Below are 6,000 nucleotides of genomic sequence, written 5' to 3'. Positions count from 1 at the left end.
GACTGAAATGAAATTCACCAAATTCTGGTGATGATTCAGAAAAACCGTATCACTCACACAATGCTGATTAAAATATTAACTGGTACAGCCACTGTGGAAAACAGTTTGGAAGTTAAAAATAAGCATTCAATTGCTATCTTAGGCATGTATCCCAGAGAAACAAAGATGCACACACACACACACACACACACAAACACGTGTGCACGCATAAAGAAATGTGTATAGCAGATTTCACGCGTGCACGCATAAAGAAATGTGTATAGCAGATTTACTTACAATAACCAAAAAACATTAACAATGCAGATGTGTTTCAATGGGTGGAACGTTAAACAAACTGTGGCAATCCATACCATGGGACTTTACTCAGAAAAAAAAGGGAGAAAGGAAGAAACAGAATGACTTACTGATACACATAACAACTTGGATGAATCTCCAGAGAATTATGCTGAGTAAAAAGCCAACTCCAAAAGGTTATATACTATATGATTCCATTTATACAATATTGTTAAAATTTCAAAATTATATAAAGGGGAAGCATGTTAGTTTCCTAGGGTTTAAGGGGTGGGAGAAGTAAGGCAGGAGGAAAGGGGGTTTCATTATTAAAGGGAAATTTAAGGATCCTTGTGGTGATGGAAATGTTTTCTATTTGGGGTGTATTTATGTTATATTCTGTTTGTGATATTTTACTACAATTTTGCAAGACGTGACCATTGAGGAAGGCTGGATAAAGGGTACATGCGATCTCTTTTTATTATGTCTTCTATTTGGGGATTATATTTAAATTTTTTCTAGATTAACTGAGGTATAAAATTGCATACATTTAAAGTACACAATGTGGTTATTTTATATATATGTTAATATATATATTTATAGTGAAATATTTACCACAATCAAGTTAATTAACACATCCATCACCTTACACAGTTACCTTCTATGTGCGTGTGGAGAGAACACTTAAGATATATCTACTCTCTTAGCAAATTTCAAATATACTATGCAATATTATTAACTATAGTCACCATGATGTACATTATACCCCCCAGAATTTACCTTAGAACTGAAATTTTGGTACCATTTGGCCAACATCTCCCCATTCCATCACCCCCTCCAGCTCCTGACAACCACCATTCTGCTCTGTTTTTGTGAGTTCGACTAATTTTTAGATTCCACATGTAAGTGGATCATATAGTATTCATGTTTCTCTGTTTGGCTTATTTCATTTAGCATTATGCTCTTCTCCAAGTTCATCCATATCTTCATGTTATTTCTGACAACTGCACATGAATATATCCAAAACTATTAAATTTAAAACTATTAAATTTTATTTCAATTTTCAAAAAAAAAATGAGATGCAGTTAATTATGCAAATGCTTATCTTAGAAAGGAAGAAAGATGTATACAAAAAAGGAGGAAAAATCAGTGATCCAAGGTTCAACCTTAGAAAGCTGGAAAAGGAACACCAGCGTAAAACCAAAGTAGGACAGGAATAATAAACAGTAGAAATAAATGAAAATAAAAAAGAGACAAATAGTGAGACATTGACAAAACCAAAACCTAACTATTTTCAAAGAAAAACAAAGTCAACCATCCCCTAAATAAACCAAGAAAAAGGGGAAAATAGGGGTGCCTGGGTGGCTCCATCGGTTAAGGGTCCGACTTCGGCTCAAGTCATGATCTCACGGTTCATGGGTTCGAGCCCCGCATCTGGCTCTGTGCTGACAGCTCCTAGCCTGGAACCTGCTTCAGATTCTGTGTCTCCTTCTCTCTCTGCCCCTCCCCCATTCACACTCTGTCTCTCTCAAAAATAAAATGTTAAAAAAAAATAAAAATTAAAATTAAAAAAAAGGTAAAATAACCAATATCAAAAATAAAGGAGGATTTTTTGCTATTGACTCTACAGATATTAAAAGGATGATGAGAAAATAATATAAACACCATTCTGCCAACAAATCTGACAACTTAGATGAAATGGAAAATAGCCCTAAAAAAATACAACTCACAAAGCTGACACAACAACAAGAAAATCCGAACAGTCTTATATGTACATTTCTAAACCACATTATCAAGAACCTTCACACAGAACTCCATGCCCAAATGGTTTCAAGTGTTAACTCTATTAAAGATTCAAGAATGAAATAATATCAATATCACACAAACTTTTTTCAGAAAATAAAGAAGGTACTGCCAAAATCATTTTATGAGGTTAACATAAGCCTAAAAGTAAAACATGACTAAGACATTGCGAACAATGAATAATTATGACCTAATATCTCTTATGAGCATAGACACAAAAATCTCTAGCAAAATATTATAAAACTAAACAATATAGAAATTATAACATAATATAAACAATTTGATTCCATCCCAGAAATGCAAGATTGGTTTAAGAAATATCAACCCATTTAATTCATTATTTTAACAGAATTTTCTTAAAGTGACTATTTCAATATATGCATTTGACAAAATGCAATACCCATTCATGGTAAAACTCTTAGCAAATAGGAAGAGTTAGAGTGTCATCCAAAATGTATTCCTAACATTATATTTAACAGTGAGAGACTAAACTCTTTCTGATTTAGATCAAGAGAAAAGTAGGGAAGTCCATCTTCTCCATTTCCACTCAACACTTTTATTGGAGATCCTATCATTTGGAATATGGAGAGTAAAAAGCAATAAAACATATAAACTTCAGAAATAAAGAAGTAAAACCATCCTTTTAGGAAATGCTATTTTGCTTACATGTAAAAAAAATCAATAAATCTACAAAACAACTGTTAGAACTAGTAAGTAAACAGGGTTATAGGAGAGAGAGTTAAGATAAAAAATATTTAGCATTTGAATATAACAACACAAATAAATGTAAAATAAAACTCTTAAAAATCCATTATAATAGAAAAACATAACAAAGAGAACCAAAATCTCCATACTAAAAATTAGAAAATATTGTTGACAGAAATTAAAGAATGTTCAAATGAATGGAATGATATATTCTGTTCATGGATTGGAACACTCCATATTGTTAAAATATCAATTCTCCACAAAATGATCTACACATCCAATGCAGTTCCAATCAAAATCTTGCAGACTTTTTTGTTGAATGTGACAAGCTGATTCTAAAACATGTGTAGAACTACAAAGAATCTGATGAAGCACTTTCTTAAAAAGAACAATGTTAGAATAATTAGCATGCTTGATTTTAAGGTTTAAAATGAAGCTACAGAAAAGAAGCCCAGAAGTAGCACAGGGTTAGGCAGACAGAGTAACAGAACACAATCAAGGGTTTAGAAATAGATCCACACAAATATAGTTAGGTTGATTTGTGATAAAGGTGCCAAGGCAATTAAATTCATAAAGAGAAATTCCTTTAAATAAAAGATGCTGGATTAGATTTCCATACAGACTTTTAAAAATTAGATAAAATATCCTTATCTCATATCATATACTGGAAATTATACATAGACCTAAACATGTAACCTAAAATTATAACATTTCTAGAGGGATTAAGGAAGGGTTTCCTAAAACACAGAAAGCATGAGCAATTATAAAAACATTGATAAGCTGAATTTGTTAAAAAACAAAATGCAACTGAGTAAATTTGAAGACCTAATTGAGTATGAAACATTCATGAACCGGGCAGCATCCTATCTAGCAAATAGAAGTGAGTTCCACTGAGCTGCAGAAAAGGAAAGGTTTTTAAAGGTGGGAGAAGGAAATTAATAGCAAAGAATGCATTGTTTTAGATGGTTCAAGGTTACATTCCTCGGGGTTGAAACTGTAGTTAGGTTAGCTATTAAGTCTTGGTTTACTGACGGGGCCTTAAATTAAGTGACTCCGTTTGGGCCTGCGATTTTCTTTTTAACAAACTTAATCAAAACTTAAAACCTTTCTTTCTGGAAACCACTGTTAATAAAACCCAAAGGCAACCCATAGACTAGGAGATAACAATCACAACATGAGACAAAATACCTTCATCCAGAAGATATAAAGACTTCACCTAACTAAAAAATGAAAATGCAAAGAACCCAATAGAAATGGACAGAAGTCTTGAAAAACCACATAATTAGATAAAGGCCAAAAACACGTGTTGGTAAGTGTATACAGCAACTAGAAGACTATCGTGCTGGAGAGAATTACAGCCAATCCTACAAAGCGTGGTCATACTAGAAAGGAAATGTTTGAAGGCGCCAAGGTCATTCCACAGAGAAAACAAGTTAAAAAAAAAAAAAGAAAGAAAAGAAATATCCTTATATCCTAGTACCAATATGACAATTTCTGTTATCTTTTAAAATTTTTTTAATGTTTATTTACTACTGAGGGACAGAGAGAGAGCATGAGCAGGGGAGGGACAGAATGAGGGGAAGACACAGAATCTGAAGCAGGCTCCAGGCTCTGAGCTGTCAGCACAGAGACCAATGCGGGGCTCAAACCCACAAACCGCGAGATCATGACCTGAGCTGAAGTCGGACGCTTAACCGACTGAGCCCCCCAGCTGCCTGTTATTTTTTTCATTCATTGGCCACCATTCTTTCTTCCACAAAGCTAGATGAAGTATTCCCTTATTCTCCTTTGTAAACACCTACTACATTTCGTCATCTTGCTAAGCAGTGGAATTTAATAGCAGTAGCCAAAACATACATTCCTGGCTATGTGCACTTTCAAAAACCTTTTTGATATTTCTATTACAGCACGGTTATAATATTTTACATTTAGCCTATGTGTGTCTATATGCTCCACTAGTTGACTACCAAAAGGATGTATGTTAATTTGTCTTTTTGTCTTTTGTTTTATTCCACAGCACCCATAATGCTTGGCACACAGTAGGTACCATGAGGGGAGGAACAGAGGGATGGAAAGAGAGAGGGAGAGGTTCCATTGTGTAATGGTTAGCACTCTGGACTCTGAAAGAGAGAGGGAGAGAGGGAGGGAAGGAGAAAGGAATGGCATATTTTGTTCAGTCTTTTATTTTAGCTGTTTGAATACTTTTCAGAATCTGAAGTAAACAACATCTCTATCAACTTATGAAGACAGCACAATTTAAAAAAAATAAGTCTGCCTCCCAGAAGCTAACACTGGCCACTGGGTTCATTCTCAAGTAATTATCCAGTTAATTTGACATTTATCCAGAAGACTGGCTCCCAAGTTGAAAGCCGGTTTAGACAATATTAGCAGCTATTTCACAGGGATTTTCACAAGTGTTCATTTGTGCCTGTGTGTGTGAAATTCCTGCTGTGAATTTGGTTTGGGGACCAGCCACGTGCAACATCCCAGCTGAGCCACTGCCTTCCCAAACCAATCTTCCAGCCAAATGCTTAAGTAAACGTGGCTAATTGCTCTAGATTCTCCTCTCAGCCTCCAAACTCACAGCAAGTATGCTGATTCACAACCTTGGGAGTCCCAGCGTAAAACTGCCCCAGGGAATGGAGGGCAAGGAGAGAGGCAAGGAAGAAGAAGACTGCTTCAGACCCACAGGCAGCAGGGGTGTAACAAGCCAGAAACTTACATAAGGCTTATCTTCAGTGACACAGACATGTAGATCTCCATATCTGCTGCCAGAATCCTAGAAGTTTATGCAGAGACCTTAACTGGGTTCAATCATACATAAGATCCCAAAGGTCTCAACAACACCCCACTCTCAAGGCTGTGTCCTTCAAACAGCTCCTATTCTAGGAATGATGGACAAAATATACATGTTCAAGACAGATGACAGGGTGAGGAGCCTCTGATTGCCGATATCCAGCTCATGGGTCAACTGGATGGTCACATCTTCTTCGTGACCTCCTCCAACAGGTAATGTGAACTTTCTGTGGATTCCATACTATGACTGCACAACAGACCAAATGTTTGAGTGCACTTTGTGAACCCCTCTCAATGTACCCTCAAAGTCCCTCTTTTCTGGATGTGCTAGAGTTAATAAGGAAGAGAGAAACTAACTCTGCAGCATATTGCTGACAAGACTTTTATAGTGTTGCCTCAAAATTAGAGTCATAACTTGAAACAGAA

The sequence above is a fragment of the Prionailurus viverrinus genome, chromosome C2, assembly GCF_022837055.1.
Source record: "Prionailurus viverrinus isolate Anna chromosome C2, UM_Priviv_1.0, whole genome shotgun sequence".
Taxonomy (NCBI): Eukaryota; Metazoa; Chordata; class Mammalia; order Carnivora; family Felidae; genus Prionailurus; species Prionailurus viverrinus.
This window is presented reverse-complemented; position numbering follows the sequence as displayed.